We start from the raw sequence: 13,566 nt of genomic DNA, 5'->3' as shown, positions 1-13,566 counted from the left end.
TCCACTGCATGAAAGCCTCATGTTCTGAGAGGCAGCTCACAAGTTCACCGATGTATACAGAAAAAGGTCTGGGAACAGTTCGGATTATTCCTGCATGAAGTTATGAGTCGAAGTCATAAAAGCACAGCTCTGAGCGGTTCTGCATCTGAAAATGCTGAGAACCAAAACCTCTTCCAGTCCAGCTTTTAGTGGGAGATGCAGAGAGGTCATTCAATTATTTTGAGTGGAAAGATATGTTATCTAATCATTCTGAGTTACTGAGTTATTCTGAGGGGAGATGAACAACTGCATCAAAAGGCTTTCAGTAAAGTGTAAAGTTTTTAATCTGATCATATTAGATGGTATAAATCAAAATCTGCCAGAGTTCTGCCAAATACACAGACACAATGATTTTAGTTTATCATGCTTGCTACAAGAAGTATCGCTAGTATTGGTCATTTGTAACGTTAGGGATGTTTCAACATTTTGTATACATCAAAATACCATGGCATTAATGTCTGCATTAGGGTGCAGCCACAGCATTTTTGTGTATGGAAAAAGCCAGAAAGCACACAAAAAACCTCCATTTCATTTTCTTTTAACATGTTTTAATTTAGTAGGAGTTGTAAATGGAGACGCAGCATCTGCACAGTAGTGTCGTCAGAAGCCCCTACAGCGGCGTGTGAAATGTGTGTCTCCTCAGCCATCTGCTGACTCATTCACACACATATACATATACATCTACCAAACACACTCTGCCTGACAATTACTAACTCACACTTTCATCTTAACACGCATCTGAACAGATTTGACTTTTTAAACTAATATATATTTTTATGTATTCAAACCACGAGGAAAAAGTGCTTAAAATAAAAATCTAATAAAAAATGTATAAATTAATATTATATATATATATTAATAAAATAATGATGAAATTAATATTTAATAAAAAAAATTACATATATACACATGTATACGTGTGAATTTTTTTATTAAATATTAATTACATTTTTGATGTAATTAAACGTACACACACACATATACATACATGTATATATATACACACATATATATATATATGTATATGTGTGTGTGTGTACGTTTAATTACATAAAAATGTATAATATATATATATATATATATATATATATATATATATATATATCTCGTATAATCTTGTATAAACAGTTACCTTTCCTGTCCTCATCTGGATTAATAACTGACTTTTATGGTTACCTTTGACCTCCTACAGTGTAATGACTGCACTGAATTTATTGTCCACTGTACTTTGAACAAAGAAAAAAAAGTTCTTAGGAAAAGAAGAACCGAACAGCACACCTAAATATTTATCTCCCAGTGCAGAGACCCAAGAGACAGTTACACAGCGTCAACCGAGCACTGCTACAATACATACAGCTCATGGGATATACCATTATACCAACTCTACCATATTACTACAATACTTACTAGAAAACAATTGATACTTACGAGACTTAAAGAATAACAAGTGAATCGTTTTTTCACAAACCCATCAAGGGTAAAACAGTGTGATTGGAGACAACGGGAGTGTTTTAATACACATCAGACTCATAAATACAGTAGTTTGGAGATTGTTCCTTTGGTGAGGCTTTAAAAATCAGGTAAACTTGAGGATAATATCAGGTGGCAAAAGATATGATGAACAATTACTTAATATAACAGTAACATCTAATTAAACTAGTAATTTAGAAATATTGTAAACAGGTCATTAACAGCTGCTTTATAATCAGTAGTGTTTGCAAGCATTAATATTACTATTGCTCAAAGTTGGGGTTTGGGATTAGTATGCATAACTCGCCATACCTCAGGGACATTAGATAGATTAAAGCTGCAATCCGTAGTTTTTCCTCTTTGTCGCCATCTCTGTTTGAAATCTGCAACTGTAGTTATTCGCGGAATTATCAACTTTACGTGGGTTGTGCCTTGGCACGGCACTGCGCGGATGAAACCAATGTTTTGAGGAGAATGTGCGGCTGTCAGTCGCCGCGCCGGTGTAGATACTGTCATTCGCAATCACAGATTATACTTTTTAAAAGAATGATCAACATTAGAATTTTCACCGGAAAATGTAATCTGAACAAGAAACATCCACTTTTGTTCTGACCAACTAAGGGAAAAAAAGCATTGCAGTAAATCGCGCTGATTAAATCTAACAATCGCTTATATCAATATTCCGATGCACGAGAAAAATGCCGTCTCTGCGTCCGTCTTTAACCCCTTCAAAACACAGTTCACGGCACCTTTCAAAAGCCCTTCCGATATTTTTCCTTGTTTTCATATGGGCCGGTTGCAGTCTCTTTTTTTTCTGTAGCCACTCCGAAGGACGAAGTCTTTTGCATTTTACAACGAGTGAATCTCTAGTTGTCACTGGTGATTGTCGTTTGAACCTTTCTGTGTGCATGCGTGCGTGTGTGTGTGTGTGTGTGTGTGCGCGCGCGCTGCGCTCTCTGATCAATGTTCCGCTCCCTGTTGGCGCTGCGCGTTCTACTCTGTTGTTCATGGACTAAACGCTCCAATCACGTACCGATCACGCACTGGAAAAGCAAAGTCCGCTCAAATAACGTGAAATTTCTCAGTAGTCTTCTGTTTGCAATAGCCCTACTGAGCTGGTATAGCCTTGCTGGGCAACAATGGTAAAATGACCTGCTCTGATCACATGCTCTGGTAATAATAGCTTTGTAGGTCTATAACTTATTTTGATAATTAGTCAAAAAATAAATCTGTTAAATCTGAGTGTTGATATATTGATGTTTAATATTTTAATATAGGGCTATTTTCTGTCCAATTTTTGTGGATATTTTTTTTTTTTTTCGTGTGGTTTAATTTAATAATTTGGTGATTCTACGTTTAAACATTGATGCTTACAAGCTTGGGGGAAATGCGATTAATCACAGCAAATTGTGTGATTAATAAGTTAAAAAAAAATTTATCGATTCCCAGCACTAATTTAATTATATCAAGTGCTGTGAGAAAAGGCTATAAATTTCCACCTTCAACATCCTCACACGCAATATAGCCTACTAGCCGACACTCCTTTATGTGTACAGATGTGACGTAGTGATGCAGAGACAGGCTCGAATTTCCCGCGGAAATCCACCTGTACCACTGGAATTAAGTTTACCGCTTTAAATCGAGCTAAGGCAAGCATATAGTTTTGAACACTGGCTGGTTATGTGCTCGCTCAATTTATTTTGGATAATTTTAACCCAAAAAAGTTACGGATAGCGTTAAACATAAAAGCATAAAAATATAAAACAGGTATTTACTGGCATTTAAGGTTCCATAAAGAACCTTTTTACAGTTTAATGGAATCTTTCCATTCTGGAAAAAAAATATTTATAGTGAATAACGTTCTTTAATTTATTGAAATGCTCTTTACACTAAGAAAAAAACGGTAAGTATTGATCAATGAAAGGTTCTTTGAAGAACCAAAAATTATTCTTCAATAGCATCACTGCAAAACTCCTCATTTGGATCTTTATTTTTAATGTTATGTATAATAAAAAAAAAAATCGAAGAATAAAAAAAAAATAGAGAGAAGCAAAGAGATGTGCGATTATCAGGTCCTCTTGTCTAACAAAGGCCTCTGTGTGCGTTTGGCTGGCAGAGAGGATAGGCCGCCTCTGTTTGCTATCATTTGGGCAAACATCAATGCATCTGAATGAGACCCTCACTGGCCTCATGGCAATTAGTAAGCGGAGGAGAACATGGTGTCCTCATTCACAGAGAGAATGACAGACTCACAAGTGTCTGTTCAAAAAACCGTTATCATCGTATAATACTGTGGCATGCAAAAACAGGACTAATGGAACGATTCTGTACAAACCAGTATGCATGCATATACATAACATACATAACATATAGATGTTATTGCAACATCTGGAGAACATTCCCCTAGTTTCACAGACGAGGCTTAAGCTAGTCCCAGACTACAATGCATGTTTGAGCAGGTTTAACTGAAAGAAACTTGCACTAACATCTTAAAATATGTCAGTGACACTGTTTTGTCTCAAGATGAACACCAGTAATGTTTTTTTCTATTTTTTTATAAAAGCAACTACAGTATGTCCTAATTGAACTAAAGCCTAATCCTTACTTAATCTAAGCCCTGTCTGTGAAACCAGGACATTGTGTTTGATTAAATTTTGGCTATGTTTACATCCACCTGTTATGCGCATTTTGGAAAATCGCATGTAATTGGATAACTGGACTAACCCAGTGAAACAATTTCATTGCACAGCATCTCAAATGTTGGTTTGATTATCTTGAAAGGCCTGAGCCAAAGTCTGTCATCAGCATGATTTAGCATAATGACCTCCAAGAAGCTTCTCACACGATTGCATTCTCAAACAACAGGCAAGATAACCATCCGAACACAAGATAACATGACGCCGTTTGTTGCGTTTCGTCTGCGCAATCTGATACGCAAGTCATTTACCATATAGGACAAAAGAGGCACAGTGGCTTGGGGACAATTAGAGCAACTTCCATTTTTATTATTATTTTTACACTAATTTGCCAGGAAGTGACTTTTGTTCTCTTGAACATGTTTTAATCGCAAATGTTTTGTGCCATATTCCAATTTTGCGCACAGGTTAAATTCACAACTTTGGATGGAAACATATCTATTGTTGTGTACAAACATCATAAAAAAGTGCCATGGCAATTAGTAATTAGTAACACTAATTCTTAGCAATTAGTAATTCTTCTAGCATCCAACTGGAACATTTTACAAAATATTTTAGTCAACACATCATCTAAATGAAAATGCATTTCAGCATCATGTGCCACCAGGGAACATCGAGCTTCATTCATGAAACATGAACAAAACAACAATTTCATGTAAACTGCTGAATTCAACGCAACAATTGCATTCAATTCCAATAGATCGAACTAGGAAAACTCATAAAATATATACTTTAAATGTAAATCGTTTTGGATAAAAGTGTCTGCTAAATGCAAATACATATGAATGATATATGAAAATAAATATGAATGAATTACATAAGAATGGTTTTACAATTTACACAAATTCATTCCTCTCATGTTTTATGAACTAGTCTCATTGTTTACTGTAATCAATTATATATCTGTAATCTAATTATTAAAAAGACAAACTCCCATTATGTGCCATCAGCCAGTACACACACCCTGTTCGCATTTCTATTTGGCATGCCATGCTACCTTCACCTGATTTAACACCACTTCTGCTCATCCAATTTATCTGCAAGAATAAAGAAATCTTCTATTTGCAAGCGCTTAAACAAGTATTGCTCTCCCAGGTCAGACCATTGATTCAGAAAAATAGCAGAGCAAACCTGCTGTCATGCTAACACTTGTTAGCGAGCCGTTATTGGTGGGCCTGCAGGGAATCTGTGACCACAGAAAGCTCCAGTGAATTTTAACAGCTAAAGCGGACAAAATTCAACACATTCCCAACACCCTGAAGGATCGCCTATTCCCATTGGGGGTAATTCCATAAATAATTTCAGCTAATTTCAGTTGCATTTCCATTTAACACACGTCATCATAATTATCCATTCTGAACATTGGGGGGGGGGGGGGGGGGGGGGGGGTGCTCGTTATAATAAATATAAAGATTTAGATTTTTTTGGTACAACCATTTTTCCACTGTCGTTGAGATGGACTATGTGGTCTATTGTTGTGGTCTAACATCATAATTCTCGTATACCTTTTTATTTCAAATTAGTCAAATTAATTTGAAATAAAATTAATTTGATTTATTCCATTAATCACATTAATCACCTTTTATTCAATTAATCACATTAATCACCTTTTATTTCACATAAATCAAAACTTAATGTGCTGGGATGTCCAAACATTGAGAGAGTGGCACAGAAGGAATGATGCTGATGAAAAGCACTCGTGTGCCAGTGATTTTTTTCCATACTGAAAAAATGACTGAGGGAAAGTAAAGAGGCAGAAGAAATAATAAAGGGTAGCATTGATGGGTAGAGGACTAAGAGAAAGGAACCGTGGGAAAAGAACTCTATGTGACCCAAAAGTAATGGTAAACTGATTAATAGTTGCAAAATTACAGAATTGCTTGAAATAGATGGTTATTTAATAGTGCTGAGCTGAACTGGACTTATACAGGACTATCATTACATTTTACACAATGACATGAATTAATACATCTTGGTATGCAAAGAATATTAAAAGACATTTTGGACATGGCAAAATATCTTGGACAGAAGGGTGGCGTTATATAACTACTTAATATTCACAGTTGCCATGCCCAAATTGACAAAATGAGGCTGAAAAAATATATTTTGCTTACTGAAAATAAAACCTTTTCAATTTGAAATCTTGAAACTTTAAAAATATGATTTTTAGATTAAAAAAAAGTAAAAGTAAATGCAAATTAAGTAAATCTAAGTGAAGTGCTACATGAACTGCTTGAATCAGAAATTGTTCTCTCTCACTAATATACATATAATATAAAATCTTTCTCCCACTAATATAATTCAGTGTCATGTCATGTCGTGTCATGTTTGTCTAATTTAGCTACATTATTACTGGCAATTCTAGAAGAGGCTTTACAGAGTAAGATCTGCTGACTATCTAACATTTGAACTCTATAATTAACTGAGGACGTTGCAGACAGGCAGTAGAGTAATGGTAAAGTTTGAATTATCGTGACTAATGGTCTTTAGCGGGTAGATCACCACCACCATGCTTACTTTAAAAAATATGCCAAGTTAGATCAGTCTGCATGTGCATCACAATCCACCTGTGTCAGAAATATGAGGCATTTCTTTTCATTGTAGCCAAAAACTATATTTAGACCGCATTGAGCATTTACAGTAGATCGGCAGAGTGCCAAACATGATACCGCAGCACTTGATCTTATTAAAAAGGAAAAACACTCTTTTGCTCTGCCACACATTCCTCTTTTCACTAGCTCGTTTCTGGACAACTTTGGAAGATGGTATTGCTTATGCAATACATTAGATTACGTTTAATACAAGTCAACAGCATTAGTAAGAAATTAAAACCTCTTAAAAATGCGGTTATAGTAAAAGCACTGAAGATTAATATTTAGAGTTAGCAATCTGAACAATACCCTAATCCTTAAACTTTAAAGAGGCCATTAGAAGCTTTCCTTCAGTGTGTAATGTATCAGTGTGTGCATGTTTAACATCTGCAAAGTTACAAAGCTCATAGTCTCCCACTAAAGAGATTTATTATTTATTTTATTATCTAACAGAGAACGTTGCTCCAGACCTGCCTAAAATGCCTCGATCGAAGTCTAGATATTACTTCAGCCAACGTCTCAATCACAAAGTGACACATTAGAATAATGCCTGGCCAAAGAGAGAAGATGAGGCTTCAGTGAATTGTAGTGTTGCCATGTTGTGAAGCTGAAAATCGCAATTATAGTAAGGGGTGTTTCATTTCCAACACACCCTTGAGGTGTTCAGCTAATCCCAACGCACTGGGTCAGCTGGCCAATCAGAACAATCTGGGCTTTTCGGAAGGAGGGGCTTTGAAGAAACCAGAACTCAATCAGAACGTTTCAGACACAATGGGAATAGAGGTGCTGCGATGAATTTTTTTTGTTTGTTTTTTTACATTGAAGCATTTTAAACTATTCTACACCCAATAAACAAAATAAGAAACCTTTAAAATAACATCATATGACTTTGGTTGGTTTTTTGGAGGCACACATCCATAACCTTGCCGCCTGTCCAGGTGTTATCCTGCCTTCAGCCTCGGATACTGGGATAGTTGTATGAGGAAGTAAGTTAAGAGTAAATAAAGAGCAAATGTGTCATCTTTTATGGTGCAATCCACTCTACTATGCACCACTATGGTGAAAAAAAATCTCTCTGCCTTTTCTCACCAGCCTGGATGAAACACAAAGTCCTATAGGATGCATCTACTACAGTAACTGCCTTTCATGTTGTCTCCATAAGTAACATCAGCTTTCAAGCTAACACATAGTTGTAGGAACTAGAATGGCTATTGCTCAGGTCAGGACTAATGGCCTTGTTTGATCTCTGCTGGCCCACGTAATTTGAGAAAGATTAATCCCGTTGGTACGTCATAGGTTTGAACTTTGCTTAAGCTGGACCGGAGAAAACACATCAATAGAGACCTGGTTTTCAGAGGCAGAACAAACAACATGTGGTCGATATTAAACAAGCAACGTTAAAACGAGTCATTTAAAAGTTTTCTTTGAACTGCTTTACTTCTTTAACCAACATAATATATACTACCGTTCAAAAGTTTGGGGTCGGTAAGATGTTTGTGCTGCTCACCAAGACTGCATTTCGTTGATTTGATTGATAGAGTAAAAAATCATTTTAGTGTGGAATATTATTGCAATTTAAAATAACTAGTTTTCAATTTCAATACTTCTTTGATGACAAAGCTAAATTTCCAGCATCATTACTCCAGTCTTCAATCATTCTAAATCTAATATGCAGATTTAATGGCTCAAGAAACAATTTTTTTTTTTTACACACAATATTTATTCCAATTTCACTAAAAGACTGAAAACAAAATGCATGTGATCGATCAGATCGCAAAGCAAATTTTTGATGCACACTAACAGAAACGCACGTACGGCTTGTATAAGTCTTTCTAGGTTAGCCTGTTGCCGATAGAGCCCTTTTCAGTTGGTAAACATGGTGACGTTCTTTGTGGGCGGAGCTTAGCTGGTGGCAGAACGATCCCTCTGGCCGCTTCCCTAACGTCAGTATGCAAGTTTTGTTAGGTTGTTTTTAACAATGACCGGAGAAAATCCGATTTTATCTTAATGTGCAAAGTCACTCCCTGTCCAGGACCACGATTGTTATTTGCAAAAGTTAATTTTAACGGACGGAACCAGATTGGCCGACCCATAGCCGTTACACGCTCACTCAATGAACGATCTGACAGGATTAACGTTAACGCTAGGCTACCTCCGGTTGAGTGACCTGACTTCTACACCTATCCGATAGAGAAACTGAGGGCATATAAATCTTTAGATGCCTAGAACTATGTGATGAATGGTCACGTACAAGACTTGTGTGGTACAATCCGCAGTTCTGCCTAGCCAGCGCCAAGAAGACGAAAATGTAAAGAGTGACATTACGGTGCAATTTTAACGATTTGAATATTTTCTAGAAATAAAAATTCCAGGTACAATATATTCATTTTTCATTGATTCTTGCACCCAACAACACAACAAGATGAGATTTAATAATAACAACAATTTAAGCTCCTTATTATGTAGCCAAATCTGTGCTGGTTTGTATTGGGCGCCTGCAGTTTTCCCTTTGTTTTGCCTCCAGCTAGCGCCGTGACATAACTATGACGTCGGCTCGAAATTGGTCTATAGAGGAAGTTCAGGTGTCCCTGTAGAGCAGCACCGTAATGATGTCTGCAGGGAATCCAAATCAGATCACTTAAATCAAGCCTCAGGGAAAGCTTAATTACAACTGCTGTTCTTGTTTTCTAACTCTCAATGAGACTTGATTTTCCTTTTATTCCAGGATTAAGCCTGTCGGGCTCTCAGCAGCTCCTCTCGCTCTCCCGGGCCTCAGCGCTCTCTTCCTGCACTTGTTTTACTCTCCTTTGATCACTTTTTGTACTGTAACGAACAGTCAGTCAGAGAGTCTCCGCAGACAGCAGACAACATAAATGTGACCAGCTGACCTTCACAGACCCCATTACAAAGATAGCTCGATCATAAAGGTTTGCAATGTATAACATCAGGAAGATCAGGCCTTTCCTAACTGAACATGCAACACAACTTCTTGTCCAGGCCCTGGTTATTTCTAGGCTGGATTACTGCTCTTCTAGCTGGACTTCCATCATGTGTTACTAAACCTCTACAAGTGATCCAGAATGCTGCAGCCCGCCTTGTCTTCAATGAGCCCAAAAGGGCTCACGTCACTCCTCTGTTCATCTCACTGCATTGGCTACCACTCGCTGCTCGCATCAAATTCAAAGCTTTGACGCTTACTTACAGATCTACCACAGACTCAGCTCCGTCCTACTTTCACTCCCTACTACAAGTCTACGTCCCTACCAGAAGCCTACGATCGGCCAAGGAGCGACGGCTCGTGGTGCCATCACAGCGAGGCACTAAATCACTCTCCAGAACATTCTCATTCACGGTTCCATGCTGGTGGAATGATCTCCCCACCCTCGTCCGTAATGCAGAATCCCTGACAGCATTCAAAAGACAACTGAAAACTCATCTCTTCCGTGAGTACTTAACATAAAATAAAAATAAATAAATAAAAAATCTTCTCTTTTAAATCTTTCCTTCCCTTTTAAATCTTCCCTTGTCTGGCTTTTGCTACTCTGAGCAATGCCTGAACTTTGTATTTTGAGCACTTCTTGCGTCGTTCTTCCCTCTTCACGATGACTCGCTTGCTTTAGTCCTCAGATGTAAGTCGCTTTGGATAAAATGTCTGCTAAATTACTAAATGTAAATGTAAAACGTAAATGATCAACGCTCAGTCATATTTAAATGCTGAATCATGAATCACTTAATGAATGTACTGACCACAGGAGGGTCATTTCTGCTGTGCAATACATTTTCATGCTCACATCATCATTCTTATACACTCACCTAAAGGATTATTAGGAACACCATACTAATACTGTGTTTGACCCCCTTTCGCCATCAGAACTGCCTTAATTCTACTTGGCATTGATTCAACAAGGTGCTGAAAGCATTCTTTAGAAATGTTGGCCCATATTGATAGGATAGCATCTTGCAGTTGATGGAGATTTGTGGGATGCACATCCAGGGCACGAAGCTCCCGTTCAACCACATCCCAAAGATGCTCTATTGGGTTGAGATCTGGTGACTGTGGGGGCCATTTTCGTACAGTGAACTTATTGTCATGTTCAAGAAACCAATTTGAAATGATTCGAGCTTTGTGACATGGTGCATTATCCTGCTGGAAGTAGCCATCAGAGGATGGGTACATGGTGGCCATAAAGGGATGGACATGGTCAGAAACAATGCTCAGGTAGGCCGTGCCATTTAAACGATGCCCAATTGACACTAAGGGGCCTAAAGTGTGCCAAGAAAACATCCCCCACACCATTACACCATCACCACCAGCCTGCACAGTGGTAACAAGGCATGATGGATCCATGTTCTCATTCTGTTTACTCCAAATTCTGACTCTACCATCTGAATGTCTCAACAGAAATTGAGACTCATCAGACCAGGCAACATTTTTCCAGTCTTCAACTGTCCAATTTTGGTGAGCTCTTGCAAATTGTAGCCTCTTTTTCCTATTTGTAGTGGAGATGAGTGGTACCCGGTGGGGTCTTCTGCTGTTGTAGCCCATCCGCCTCAAGGTTGTGCGTGTTGTGGCCTCACAAATGCTTTGCTGCATACCTCGGTTGTAACGAGTGGTTATTTTCAGTCAAAGTTGCTCTTCTATCAGCTTGAATCAGTCGGCCCATTCTCCTCTGACCTCTAGCATCAACAAGGCATTTTCGGCCACAGGACTGCCGCATACTGGATGTTTTTCCCTTTTCAAACCATTCTTTGTAAACCCTAGAAATGGTTGTGCGTGAAAATCCCAGTAACTGAGCAGATTGTGAAATACTCAGACCGGCCGATCGATAGATCGATAGATCGATAAGATAGATAAGATAGATAAGATAGATAAGATAGATAAGATAGATAAGATAGATAAGATAGATAAGATAGATAAGATAGATAAGATAGATAAGATAGATAAGATAGATAAGATAGATAAGATAGATAAGATAGATAAGATAGATAAGATAGGCTGATAGCTACAGCATCAGCTTTTTTATTCATCTTGTGGATGTCCTGGGAACTAAGGTTTACAAAGTGGAAACTGAACATCTTTTTCCACTTAAGAACTACATACAGTCACAAAGAATTGTTCTTTACACAAATTCAGAGCCAGTGTCATTCACGATTCACGAACCATATTAATGTCAGCATCACTTGGCCATTGTGTGTAGTTTGGCCTACTCCTTACGTCATACTCCACTATCATGCCTTGCACATCCAGTCCATCTTTCTTCATTAGTAATATCTGAGAGGTCTAAGGCATCTCTTCACATGTAATCATAATAGGCGGTGTGAATTTTATTTTAAGCTCCTTCCAATCTCTTATCATGTAGACAACAGGTTAAGTAAACATATAATGAATATTTAGCAAAATGTTCCTCTTTAGTAATTTGTTTTCTAGCTGACTAACAAGTCATTTTCATTTACTTTGGAAAAGTCATTCATTGTTTGCAAGCCATTTTATTATTGACATCTTCCTGCGGTTGATACATTTCATCATGATACATTTCAGTTAGTGCTGTCTCCTTCACCATACCTTCTGATGTTCATTTGTGTTTATTTTGTGCTGTAACTAGAAGTAGAGAATAAGATGATCGATCCTCTTTTCCCCGTGAGTATTTTGGTACTCAAACTCATTTTTAAATCATAACATGTAAATCAAAATTGTCACCAGTGATGATCAAAGCAAAAATATCACTAGTCTCAGTCTGGAGACCTGCTAAATAAATGTAGATGTTTACCTAAAGTAATTATATTCCACATTTCCACAGCTCAAAGACCAAGGATTAGCCTTCGAATCCAGCAGAACTGCTGGAACAAAGAAAATCTAAAATCATAAAATTTGAATGTAATGGGAAGATTTCTGGAACTTCACAGTTATTGACATAAGATATAAGTTGAGCAATAACCATAAAAAAACGCTGTTCAGAAAATTCCGAGAAACCACGCGGTAGAACCATAGAGGCCAAGTGTTTTCCATGCGTTCATCTTATAAATGGCGTAGATGTGCGTTTCTCCAGTGCTGTGAGGCATTCATAATACCACCAGTAATATAAAGGTCAGATGCTCCACTCTGTTTCCTATTATAAAAACACATACATCTTCTAGAACGCTGATGACTAAGAATCTTTGTATTAGGAAGAATAATAGAATTGGAGACGCAATGTCAGCTTCCTCTCTGTGTGTCTGATTCAGACAGACAGCTCCCAACTGTCTCATGTCGTAGCTGCTGAGGAAGTGAGCAGAAATGGCAAACTAGAGCTGGCAGTAAAGGTCTGCACTGGCATTAAAATCCAGCCTGAGAACCAGACCCTGTGACCTGGGTTACAGGTTACAGGTAATTATTCATTATAATTGTAATTAAATGACATTTATTTAATAATATTGGGTTGACTAAAATGAGGAAGAAAAAAACTAATTTCAAGGTTTAGGTTACATTTAATTCAGTGAGATTTTTCTTTTATTCTTCAAAACCTATTAAACTCTACCGCAGTCAAATAAGAAAAATAACACAAAACCGTAAACTACAATCAAATCTATATACATATTGAACCGAAATTTGATTCTAAATGAGAAAAACACATTCTGGTTAATCTGCTTTCAATGCGTGCGATTAAAATAATTAAATAAATCCCAACATTTATTTTACAATAAATAGCATTATGCTCACACTATTAACAGTCCATCGGCCATTGAAAAAATCCCATCCCAATCGAGCACTAATCCCAACCAAATCAGATTCT

The 13,566-nt window shown here is 37.4% G+C and overlaps 1 protein-coding gene across 1 annotated transcript in view; it reads right to left on the bottom strand.

The window, feature by feature from the left end:
- Positions 1–13,566, bottom strand: part of gnai2b (guanine nucleotide binding protein (G protein), alpha inhibiting activity polypeptide 2b) — a 55,265-nt gene that overhangs the window by 14,982 nt on the left and 26,717 nt on the right. The window lies entirely within an intron of this gene.

The sequence above is a fragment of the Siphateles boraxobius genome, unplaced genomic scaffold (genome assembly GCF_051911475.1).
Source record: "Siphateles boraxobius isolate OS27281-9 unplaced genomic scaffold, OSU_SipBor_1 41, whole genome shotgun sequence".
In the NCBI taxonomy this organism is placed as follows: domain Eukaryota; kingdom Metazoa; phylum Chordata; class Actinopteri; order Cypriniformes; family Leuciscidae; genus Siphateles; species Siphateles boraxobius.
This window is presented reverse-complemented; position numbering and strand designations above follow the sequence as displayed.